General features: G+C 32.6%; 2 pseudogenes; one reads left to right on the top strand and one right to left on the bottom strand.

Moving 5' to 3' along the window:
* Positions 1-423: 423 nt before the first annotated feature.
* LOC120174225 lies at positions 424-2,788 on the top strand (annotated as a pseudogene).
* An 8,506-nt stretch (positions 2,789-11,294) lies between these two features.
* On the bottom strand, positions 11,295-13,288 carry LOC120174207 (annotated as a pseudogene).
* Positions 13,289-13,791: the final 503 nt, after the last annotated feature.

Here is a 13,791-nt window from a genome sequence, read left to right as displayed (position 1 = left end):
TTTTCAACTGCAACTTACGATAAAGCAAGAAATGCCGTGGCACTGCCTTAAGTCCAGTCGTGAAGGCTCTTGTTGATCCAGATGGAGCGTTGAAGGATATAAGAGATTTGGATAGTGTATGTCAGATTACTTTAATAGGCATTCATTTAACATCTTAATCGCGTGAAGTTGACCTACACCATTTGTGATCAATTTTCTTTCTTTCATTCTTGTTTCGAAGGTAGTTAAACTCAAACTAAGTGACTTTACATAATTCTCATGCTTTTCTCACGCATCAATCATTTTGCTCTTTCCTATATTCTTCTTTTCCAGTAACAACTTGTTCTTGGCATTTTCTTTTACGTTTTCCCTATGCATTTCTCATATACTTAAAATTCATTTACCTTTTGCAGATAAGCTTCTCCGATTGGTTTTTGTCTAAAGGTGGTACGCGCATGAGTATCCAGAGAATGTGGGATCGGTTGCTTATGCCTTGGGTTTCATTGACTGTGATAACATAAGCGCTCGTGCATGCTCACCATTTTCTCGCTGTTTGCCACTAAGACAGAGGTTCCCTTCTGCGCATGCTGAAGGTTTCTCCAGATGTTTACTTGAGTGGTCCCATCAGAAATTATATAACAGAAAGAGGAGGCAGGTATGTTATAATATAGGCATACAAACTATTCATGCAGATTAATGGTTCTCATATATGCTTCTTCTATAAATAATTGACTAGTTCTTATTTTAATAGCTTTATTTGCTAAAACAGGTTCCATCTGAGGTGGGGGTGCAGAGAATACTTTACGATAAATCCGCTGATGGAGAGATATATGTTTACGAGACTTGCCATGTCTAAAGTAAATCACCTCAGATGTTGGTTCTTGTAAAATATTGGAAATTTAGTTGCAATTATGTTTTTAATCAGAACTGTTTAATAGATTGAGCCTAGGTTTGGCACATTCATACCGGCTGTATGAGAAGCAAAAAAATTAAAATGCAAACTCAATTGCTTAATGATGTTAAGGTTTTGAGCTCACCTTTTTCTTCTTTTTTTTTGCAGGCTACTAATAAGAAACTTGTAAAAACTGATGCTTATGTTGCTGGTCTGAAATCGGATCTTCAAAAGTTCCACTTTTAGCTTTTCGTTTTATAGAATGACTCTTTTCATTGCTTCTTTATCGATGGCAGCATGTGATGTCCCTGGATAAAGAGGCTGCTTCCATCACAGTGGAGGAATTGCAATTTTTTAATAACATTTACGAGCTAGTCGGTACCAGTGTTACCGTACAACTTAGGTACAATGGCTGGGTCACGGAGTTACGGGATAGAGCGCTCAAGGTAATTCTTTCATCTCATATTACTCTGGTTGTGAATAAAGTGGTTTTTTTTAACAGCCTAATAAAAGCATCCTGCTTTGCTTCATAAGAACTAACAAGTAGCTTATTATGCGTTTCCTCATTTGTCCTTAACTCATTAAAAGGCAACTGAGGCAAGCTGTTGGCCTTGATATCTCCTGTACACTCCGGATGCGGATTTCTCCTGCTTTGCAGACTTAGCTCTCACTTCTCCAGAAGATTACTACATTGAGGGACAAGGTTCATTGCTTCAGTAAGACATGCTTTTTTCTTAGGGTTATTACTTTGTATATTTACATTGTGCAATGGTTTTTCTTCTTTTGCTACATATTCCTATATTTAGTAACTATTTTCGCTGTTATGGACTTAAAAACGAAAAGAAAAAAACTGATTTCAGTCTTAAACATCTAAATACTATTTAATCATTTATACCATGTTAATTGCTGGGTCTGGACCGAATTTGATAACCTGTAATAGGAGCTTGTGTATTTCTATAACTCTGTTGAGACTTTTGACCAATTCTTACTTGCTTGGATGGCGTGTTTCAGATGTGTCTTGACACCAGGGGACCCTTACATGCCATTGCCAAATGAAGAAATCATAAAGAGAGTAGCAAAGCAGGTTGGAAACTTCAAAGCAACCCTTGTTCTTAAGTTGAATGCAATTTTCATTAGAGCAAAATGATTGTCTGAGTTCATTTCCACTTTCTGAGCTGATCGTATTTTACACGATAAAACATCCATGTCTTTGGATTCACTAGATTCTATAACATGCTTCTGGTTGAATTCTTAAACTCATAGTGTAGGCACACAAATTGAAGTTGGTATCAAAAGCTGTGGCTTGTTCTTGTGCACACTAGTGCCTATTTCTAATGTTTTGATAAGTTGTGACCAAGCCACTATAATCGAAAGAGGGGCTATCGAAGTAGTTGGAGACATGGAGGATCGAGAAAAGAATTAGTTGCTCATGTAGTCACATTTACTTTTTCTTTTTTTTCTTTTAACATCAGCTAGTCTAGTGAAGTGGACTGTGTATTTTAGTGTGACCAGGTACCTTTGTAACAGTTTACTTTTAAAATCTCTCCATCATGTCTCAAACGCTTGTGATTACCGTCTGTTAACCGTTCATACCTTATTTGATGTTTAATGAAGGCTATTGAAGTTTCACTCTCATGATCGTCACATCTTTAATCTTCCTGTTTTGTTGACAGGTTTCCGATTTATTCCCCTCATCCCGAGGGTTAGAAGTTTTGGTCATCTGTTGTCAAAATCGGTCAATCTCTATATCGTGAAGGACCTGGTAAAGATCCATTCAGACCTGATCAGAAGACACCTATAAAGAACTTCTTTCTGGCTGGATCTTATACAAAGCAGGCAAGTTCTACTTTTCTTTTTCCATCTTAGAAATGCCGAGTTATCAAACCCTGGTTACATCACATCCCTCCACCCGCTGCGAATGTCTGAGTTCCTGCATTGCTAGGAAGAAAGCTGTTTCTTCTATTCAAGAAGCCGACGTGAGGGAAACACGAAAAGAGAAGTTATTAAGAATCCTGAAGAGCATTAAAAACTGTTTATTAATAAACCTAGTCTCCTACAAAACTCAATCAAAGCACATGAACACATAGATGATTGATTGGTAAAATTTATCAGGTCATTCTTGTGAAACTGAGTTCCGGGTTTCGGTGCAAGAAATGAGTTATAATTTTGCCTGGTTTTACTGTGTGCAGGATTACATATAGCATGGAAGGAGCGACTTTGTCTGGAAGACAAGCATCAGCCTACATATGTGATGCTGGGGAAGAATTAGTGGCACTGCAAAAGAAGCTTGCTGCTGCGATTGGATCTCAACAACAGATTCCTGATGAGTTCAGCCTTGTATAAATACTTCATTGATCATTTGTCACAGACTTCAATGATTTTATAGTTCTAAAAAAGTTGAAATTCCAGATTATTGGAGCAAATGAGTTTTCAGAATTGGCATTATGCCAAGATTAGCCCCCCCAACATTTATCAAAATGGTCATTTTGACTTGTTCTTTTTTTTGGAGCAATTTGGCACCCCAACATTTTATTTTGGGACAAAAAGGTTTCTCTATAGATGGAAATCGTTAGTTAACACGATTAACCCTCCAAAATAGTATCTTTTAACCCTAAAATAAAACGTTGAGAGTCAAAGCGGCTATTCTTTCAAATATTAGGGGTCTTTTTGACTTAAAATAAAATATTGAGACCAAAATGCTAAAAAAGAGAATATGGGTCAAAATGACCATTTTAACAAATGTTGAGGATTAATTTTGACATTATGCCTTCAAAATTAAGATCAACTTTATGGGAATCCCGGAAGTCGTGTCAAGCAACCACTTTTAGCCAATGGATAAGTATAAATCTTCCTAGCTTGATAACCATTCTTAATTTGGTCCTTTACAAAAATAAAACACAAGCTCTGTAATTTAAAACGAAAGTAGTGATCTTGATGCATAAAACCACAAACTTTATTACTCAAACACAAGCTCAGCTATCATGCCACAATAAAACCCACATCTTTTACAACAAAACACAGACATCTTTGACCAACAGTTTTACATGAAAACATGGTATTTTAAATACCATTACTAGCTTGATATTGCTTAAATTATGTCTCAAGTTTGAATATTTGTATATGCAAGAAATTTATATTGAGAGATTCATCTACCAAAGTCAGACGCACAACGTGAGTAGATCTAGATTAATCAAGGCAATATCTTGAAACCGAGATGGTTAATCTTATATAGATTAGATATTTATCTTTTAAAATATTAATTTTTTTTTCATTTTGGTGTAACAATACAGTTTTTAAACATGTTGAGTATGAGGTAAGTGAAATGTATATCCTATCATAAGCATTTTTAAAAAGATATAATTAATGTCTCTTGAAGTATATGTATGAAATATTAAAAGGATATGTCCTCGGACCAAGGCTGAGATTTTTCATAAGCACCGATTTGAAAGGTGTGTTGAGCCAAGTGTCCACGATTTCCTTTGCGGTGCCGATAGGGGTTGACATGCCGGAGAGTGCCGAAACGTTGCAGTTATTGATGGAGCGATTGTTGCGAGCCTCGTCCGTTGTGAGACAAGTGGTCGGGAATTTGTTGGCGAAGACCGTGACTCCGACACCGGTTCCACATGCGAGGAGGCCACGGATTTCCACTGAGGGGAGGTGGTGGCGGAAGAGACTCGACGGCCGACTTCAGCCCCGATGTTGTAGTAGGAGTTGATTCCAAGGTCTTCGACTTCTATTTTGAGGGAGCGGAGGTGGGCTACCATGGCGTCTTTTACCTCGGCGCTGAAGGAGTCAGCTCCGGCAATGACCTTGAATGGCATGATTGCGGAATCAGCCACGATGCGGCGGTGGGAGGAGGAGAGTAACTGAAGTGAACTTGGGAATCGAAGTACAGGAGCAAATTCAGTGGCTGTTACGATTAGATCTCAATTCAATTATATATAAAGAGTCAAATGGCAAGTTAGTAAATATAATATATATATATATATATATATATATATAAATTATTCCATCTTAATAAAGTAGTCATATGTGCATGCTTTATTTTTAGGGTAAGTTATATCAAGTTAGTCAATATTACTAAGATTACAAACTAGTCACTAAATTTTAAAAAACTATAATCAAGTCATTCAATTAATTTGATTGTAACAATCATATCATTATATCGATAAATTGTAATGATTGTTTAACGTATTTTAATCATGAAAAAATTAAATGTTTCTAAAATTACAATTGAGTCCTTCAACTAATCGATTATAACAATAAAATTGTATGCAATATAAAATCTAGTAGACTATAATGATTGATGAATCCCGAATTCATTAAGTCATTATATTATCATTGATCTTCTTGTTCAACTCATCAAATTAGATTCTTGAAAATACTCTCAAAATAAATCACCACAAGATACTCAAATTAGATTCATCTGTGACCAAATCATATAATTCAACATAATTGAGGATTATATCATAATTATCATCAATATCAAAAAATAAATTGAATAATTTAAACACTCAAGGCAGACGATATCAATATTGTTCATGTGGTATTGATACTTTCTTGGAATAATATCGATACAAGATGATGGTATCGATATTGTCCTTGATGTTGTTGATAATTTTGATATGACCCTCAGTTATGTTCAATTATATGATTTGGTCACATATGAATCTAATTGAGATTATATTTACAACTTAGTCCTTAAAATCATAATTGATTAATTTATTATTCGGTAATCGAATTAGGGTAAAAGTTATTGTAACATCTACTTGATTCCTGACTAGACCGAGTTGAAGGTGTAATATTTAATGGTATTAGAGCTATTGTTTAGTCGATTCTATGACTAAATCGAGAATGATTGTGTAATGTTTGATATTGTTTAAATTTGAATTGCATATGCCACTTAGGAGTTTATATTGTTATTGAACCATGACTTGCAACTAATGCAATCTACTTATATTGAATGGTTATCAAGATTATAGAGATCCAAGTCATTCTACGGGTTTTGAGCTTATCAGTGATTCCTCATAGTATGGAGAGGATCGTCGATCTTAGAGTTCTCCAGACATTTCGGCTTGAGCAGATCCACCTTCGGCTCCTGTAGCGAATTTACATTCAGCATAAGTAGCATATTTCTATAACACGTTTGCAATGTTCTGTCAGTTCATGAAGTCAATGAACTAGCCTCAGACCCATCTACCTCATTCATCGAGCTTCATGGCTCCTATTAACAAGTTATCTTAGTCCCGAGCGCACATATTTACCGGTTTGGATGATGATCATCTAGAGACTGTTGAATACTGGTTGGGCAATACTCTGAATATTCTGGAGAAGCAACTTCAATGCTTAAATGAGCACAAATTATAGTGTGTAATAGCCTTGATATCCGACAAGGCTCAGAATTGGTGGGAAACCTCTATCTTGACTGTCTTCGGGGAGAGAGTTAGGTGAGACTTTTTTCTGGTTGAATCCAAGAAGAAGTATACGACAGCAATTATCTAGTCGAGGAGAAAGAAGTTCATGTATCTGAAGTAGGTAGGCAAGACAGTGGATGAGTATGTTAAAGAATTTTGCAGGTTGTGTAGGTATGGACCTAAGTATATTAATACATTAGAAGATAAGTGTTGTATGTTCATGGATGATCTCAACAGTAAGCTACGACCTCTTTCTATTGGTCTGGGGATGTCTGATTTACAAGAGCTGGTTAATAAAGTGATTGCTACTGAGTTAGCTCAGTGGGTGAGGAAGGGGAGAGCAGGTGACTCCCGTCGATCTGATAACAAATTTCGTAATTCATCATACATAGTCCAAAATGATCTTCATGTTGTCGAAATGTGCATATTATTCATAAAATGATTTTTTGATACCCTTAACCTTCGAGAAGCTCAAAGCTCAAATTACATAATTGTAACAAAATTAATTTAGTGACTTAATTGTAACTTTCTAAAATATGACGACATGTTTGCAAACTTACTAGTGATATTTGGTGTGATTTACCCGGAGAAATAATTAAAAGTGTTTGTTATGATTATCACTATCAATCAATTAAACAATTTGATTATGACTTTAAAATATGATAATTTATTTGCAAATATACTAATAATAGAGTGGCATATAATGCAATTTATTATTATTTTTATTTATGTCCTTGTGCATACAATTTATTTTAAATGTTTATGCATATTGTCATATGGCTAGAGTTTCAACTAATTGATCCATGCGGACTTAGACACTTTCTCAATTGAATTGACTTCTAAGTCAGCTTTCACTATATCTTTGTGAGAAATTAAGCTCACTAAGCGATGAACAAACCCACTGGGATTAACAAATATGCAAAAACTATTACGAAAGGGGTTGTATAAGCCATCAAGAGTTGAATAATGTGCGGAAGTGTAAACACTATCGGGGCTATCTAAGCCACCAAAAGAGGCAACAAAACACAAAAGCTAAGAACATTGAGAAATAAGTGTGACAAAGGCTAAGAAACAAATAGAAAATTTAGAGTAAATGCTCTTTTCTATTACTCTGAAAGTGAAAATGAGATGGAATGATTACAAATGAGGTGAGAAGACCTCTAATTATAGTTGAGTTTCCTATGATCCAACAGCTTAAATCAAATTACATCGACGACCTATATTGAATCATATCTTATCAAGATCTCTATCTTATCTTATCTAAGGCATTCGAATTCAAAATTATCTACATTGTCCCTTTAATTCAATTAATTATCTCTTTTTAAATTAAGTAATAATCCTTATCTTCCAAGGATCAGGCCAGGTCTAATTGTCTGGGAAGGCTCAATACTATGCACAACACTCTACGGATATAAACGCACACGTCACGGTCTAAATTCTGCGGGTTGTGACACCCCTCATCAAATCTCACAAAGTCCTCATCACTCTATTCGAATGGACTCGGACTTGATCCTTTATGAAATCTTCAACATTCTCCAAGGTTTTGGACAAGCCGAAGTTTGCGCAAAAACCCATTTTGTAAGTACTTGTGCATACATCTCGGACTCAAATACGTTGCCCGTGACAATATATTAATAATTAAATTACTAATTTTGAATAAATACACATAAAAATATACCCCAATTGTAAAAGTATAAATATATTTTTATACAAGTAGAATTTTAAAATTATAATTAAGTTTGACAATTTAATGAGCCTATATATTTTTTTATTATATAAAAATATAAAATAGTTAATATAAAAAATATTTTAAAAATCTTCAGTCAAATAGTTTTAAAATATATTATTTATAAAATTTAATTATTTAAAATAATTATAATAAAAAATTAAAAAAAATAAAAGGAGAGAGTTTGATAATGTAATTTTCATTTTCCTACTGTTATATCTTCAACTTTCACTCATCTTCAACTTATAATAAAAAAACTCTTAATCTTTTGATAATGAATACTTATACCCCTACATATATAATGTTCGGATGCAAAACTTTAACAAATAACAACAAATCCCTTAACCAACTGGTAATTAAGTTAGACGAGTATAGATAAAATATTATTACTTGTTAATTATTATATAGATACCGTTACCGGTAGATGAATTGTTTTAATAAAAATTAAATGTTTCATTCAACTCTTAATGTTTAATTATAGAAAATTTCAATTTATTCACTGAATTTTTAAATTTAACTCGTTTAAGTCACTCAATTGTTACTTATTTAATATTATTTAATTTTTTTGGGTAAATTTATTTTAAAAAAATCTTAAATTTTTCTCTCAAACTCAAAATTTTCTGACTCTCGTTAATATATCATTGCAAGAATATTTTATTTAAGACATGAACAATGAAGAGATCTAGAAGAAAAAAATATATATATTCATATTCTACATTTATCAAACAGTGAAGATTATATATCAAAATTTTAACTGGAGTTTTACTGATTTTGAGGATAAAATCATACGTCCGTCCCTAATTACTATGACGTGATTAATCAAACCTTTCATTTGTTTTTTTTATTCAATCATTAAATAATGCTTCAATCATTAAATGGTAGAGAGAGAGAGAAAAAAACTCGAGTAGTAAAGGGACTTTACATTAATCATCAAAGCAATGAAGAATAAAAGAGAAATTGAAAGATAAGAAAGGTTGGTAAATGAATTTGTAAGGATGTGCCATCAACAACAATTGTGAACAACAGCTCCTCATGTTCTGGCGCAGAAAGTTCATACTTTATGCTGTAAAATCAAGGGTTTTCAAAATCTGGTTTGGAACTGATAGTTTAATCAAGAATCCTAGGTGGTAATAGTGGAGATCTACAAGGAAATGCAGTCTAATATAAGGTTAAAAAAATGTTATCAAAAATATTAATATTTTTTAATATTTTCTATAGATCTTTATTTAAAGTAATATTTTTTTACCGAAAATATTAATATCGGACTCTACGTAAAATGTTATTTTTTCTATCGGGTACGTTAATATCGAAAAAAATCATTTTAGGTAACGAAATTAACATTTCCGATAGAAAATAAAAATAATATTTTAGGTAGCACTCTACCGAAAATGTTAAAAAATATTAACATTTTCAATATCGTCTTTCCTTAGTCTTATATTAAACTGTCGTACAATAAAATAATCTGGTAATAATGGAAGGATAGCGATGGTGGAGGATTTTGCTCCTTTACTTTTGGGTATAGTTATGATTTTAGCTTTTTCTTTTTTAAGGGAAGTTTAAGAAGCAACAGTTTAATTTAAAGTTAAAAAATAACGACCTTAGGCATAATCAAAAATATGATAAAAAAAATTATAATATTTTAGATTGAATGCAATCTAAAAGTTTACCTTTTTCATAACATTTTCAGCTCGCAACAAAAAATATTACTCGACTTAAAATGTTATGATTTTATCATATTTTTAGTTGTATCCCAAAATTATATTTTTAGCCTTAAATTAGGTTGTTGTACAATAGAATTATTTTTTTTAGGGTTTAAGTAACTTTTTTTTTGGAATAGTCTGAGTTATTATAAGATAATATATGTTCAAATTTTTCTTAACCAATTAACAACGCACACACCTTATAGATGCAACTGCTCAAATCATTGATCTCTAAGAAGAATAATATTTCTTTTTACTACTGAGATCACTTGATGAGTTCTGGAGTAACTTTTAATCCTTAATTTAACCTATGTTCTTTTATAAATTTATTTAGATTCAAATTAATAAAATCGTTAGTTTCTATTTTTAAAGTTTAAAGTATTTTATGATTTTTTAGAAAAATTTTAAACATTTTAATTAACATGTATATTTGTTATTGGTTGAATATAATTAATTAATTTTTATGCGTCTCTAATTAGAGGATCGAAAATAAAAACAAATCTTTAATTTAAAAAGAAATGTTACTAATTTAAACTTATTACTAATAATATAAAATAAAAATAAAATGATTAATCCTGATTTTGTTTAAAAAAAACATAATTATACTTTTGCTTTTGCTTTGAGTTGTGCTGTCCAAGTGCTTATGTGGGCCTAAATAATAGGCTTTTGAACTCTTCTTTATGTTCAATTGAAGAAAAAAAGTTTAAGAAATAAGCACTAAGGTTATCATTCTTTGGGTTTCATTCATATATACAACTTAACAAAAGAATTTTATTTTATTTTATTTGTTAAATATAATTAAATATTTGACAATGTCTTAATTATGATTATAAAGTTAATGAAAATATTAAAATCTATTGAGTGGCCTCAACTGTTAAAGTTAGTGTTGTTATCTCTTAGGGTGCGTTTGGTTCACGGAATATAAGATTACCAGTGGGAATAGGATTACCGGAATGTAACATTACCTAACACATTACTGGGAATGTTACATTACTGTGTTTGGTTTGTTTGGCAGTAATGTAAGATTACAGTGTTTGGTTGAAGGAATAAAAGATTACTAGAATGTATATTTTACCAAATTGACCTTGTTCTATATTTTTTAACAAGTGAAATTCTAATTATTTAAATAAAAATCATTTAAATAAAAAATCATCGATAATATATTTAAATAAAAATTATTTATATAAAATCTCATATCATAGTTGTTTGTATTGCCATTCATGCATTATATCCATTGATCATACAGAGAGTAGATGTTCTAAACATTCAATGCAATTGTGGCAGGATCATAGATATTACAAATTGAGAAGAAATAACTGCACTGAGAATTTATAACAGTTATCCATTGTCATACAGTATGCATGTCTAACTGTAGGAAAAATCCTAGGCGAATGGAAATTTATAGCAAGTACTGAACATTTGCAAAGAAATATGAGCCTTTTATACAACTTATAATATAGGACAACAATGATACATTTACAACCAAGTGATTATTATCATAATACACCACATTACAAACTAAATACCAGCATAACCCAACGGTTGTATATGTCGACTGGTTAGAGAACAGAAGGCCTCATACTTAAACCATCTGTATACAGAACGTTTTAACTTCATTACATTCATATGATTCACCTCACAAGTTGCTCTTTTACATTTTTTCCCATCATCGAATTGGGGGCAACATCACCGGCCTTTCTTAGATTACAAAGCAATGCATCACGCCCTGTCAAAACTATTTTGAAAAAGATATCTACTTCTTTTGAAAGATTATCCAACCCTTGTGCCCATGGTAGTGTATTAGGGACAGTTAAGTCTAACAAATGCTTGGACGAACCAGAGAAAGAAGCAGCAAAGACACTGCATATATGTGTAGTTGCCACCTTAGCTCCATACATAGCTCGCATCAACACCTTTCCTTTTGAAGAGTTCTTAACTTTTGACAAGTTTAGTGATTCCAAAAGGTTGTCCAAGATTGGCTGACAAGTTTTAATTATGGGGTTTTTGGAGCTAATGTGCTCTTTTCAGTTATCAAGTGAGGAAGAGGCCCGTGTGAACTGCTCTGGGTAGTCGGACTCCAACTTTTGCAAGACATACTGAAGCATGAGATGGCCTTGGTTAAGCCGTGTAAGCTCAGAGGTAAAAGCATTACTGATATCAAGAAGCTTCACACTGATATTCAGGTATACATCCATCCATTTTTCATCCCAATCAGTCACAGGGAGATCAAGCTCAGTTATCAGGTTCTTTATGTCACAATGAATCTCATAAAGTAACTCCATTGTCAATTTCATCCATGACAAGCTGAGGATGTCACCCTTATCTTTAGGCACAAGTTTTTTCAGCCTCTTTGATAAGGTGGCCTCAAAAGTGTTCAATAAAGAAGTATTGGAGACAACTGAGAACCCTTAGGCGATATCATACGGAAATGATTTTCAAAATGGAAGAAATGGAGATTTGGTTCCTGAGGACAACTCATCTTGACGTATTTAACTACAAAAAATAAAAGAACAAATTCAATCATCAGAACTCAAACTCAAATAACATTAATAATTCCATGGGTTATAATAAACAAAAACACCCAGAAGTTTCTATAAATATTCATCTTTATATTTACAAGAATAGAAGCCTTAAAGCCGTAATCTCCATAACAACAACAAACTATTAGTTCCAGGACACATCACACAACAACAAAAGCATTCCTCTGAAAACCTCCCTCTCGTTTCTAATGAGAAGGCAAATTAAGTTGAACATTTCTTCGAAACAATACCCAGTAGATCTAACCACCAAAATACCTCATAAACATCAAAATTCATTACCAATTAGATAAGCCGAATTTTTTTGGATTAAAAAAAAACGATTGACCGCTTACACCAAAATCAGGACAATATATGCAAAAGATATGGTGAAACAGTAAAATAAGGAGACATGTTCAAAAACAATCAAGTTAAAGTAGCAAGTGAAGATCTCCTTGATCTCCTTCATTTCCTTTAAGGTCATCCAAGAAAAAACTGAAACACACATATTTAAAAACAATTCTTTAACGTCCAAAGTCAAAAACACGTAAACTAAAGCCAGTTCTAATAAAACTATCAAAAAGATATCCGTAAACAAAACTGAAAGTAAATAAACCAATTATATATGTAACCTTACCCAGTATTAGATCCTTAAATCCGAACAGAAGTAAAAACTCTCGACAGATTGATGGTGCTTTGTTAGGAACTTAATATTAAAAAATAACAACCTAAAACTAAGAATCCTCAACTACAAAATTTTCTCGGAAGAGAAATTGTGTTTCTTCCGAAACAAACAAATATGGGAGAATTAAAAAGATCTAAAGAAAAAGAAGCAAAAAAGGATCAGAAACAAATCATAACCCTAACAACCTTCCTCTCATAATATAATAAAAGAATTTGTGTTTCTTCAGAATCGAAAAAAGAACATATAATTGAAACGATCTACAGAAAAGTAAACACAAAGGAAATGAAAAGAGAGAATTCCACCTGACGTATTAGTACTTCGTAATCGGGAAATTTCTATGAAATCTTCAAACGCGTACTGGGTTCGGTCTTCCTGTTGAAATCCCCCTTGGAGACAGAGAGTTCTCGACTTCCATGGAAATCAAAGACGATGGCCCATATTTTGGCATCCCCTTCAACCATATAAAGATGAGAACACAAAGGCGAATCTTTTAACACCAAAATACTACCGATGGAAGCATGGGATGGGCGACGGAAGGCGAACAAAAATCACGCACGTCGGTAATTTCAGAGAATCTCGATAGCCAGAACGAAATGGGGGAGAAGGTTATTTTAGACAATGAGACGGGAATAATGAAATACCTAAGAGAGAAGAGGGATAGATATTTCCGGGAAAACAGTAAATAAAATCACTGTTGGTATTAATTCATTCCTGACACTTGGTAATGTGAATCCATCCAAACATGAGTATATTACTCAAGGAAAAAAACATTCCTCTCAAGAATGAATTATAACTTGAAAGGTCATAAGTTTAAACAGTTTGAAATTCAAAATAATGTTAAAGTTAATGATTAAGAGTCTATAAGATATTATCATATAT

This window comes from Hibiscus syriacus, unplaced genomic scaffold (genome assembly GCF_006381635.1).
Source record: "Hibiscus syriacus cultivar Baekdansim isolate YM2019G1 unplaced genomic scaffold, ASM638163v2 tig00112043_pilon, whole genome shotgun sequence".
In the NCBI taxonomy this organism is placed as follows: domain Eukaryota; kingdom Viridiplantae; phylum Streptophyta; class Magnoliopsida; order Malvales; family Malvaceae; genus Hibiscus; species Hibiscus syriacus.
This window is presented reverse-complemented; position numbering and strand designations above follow the sequence as displayed.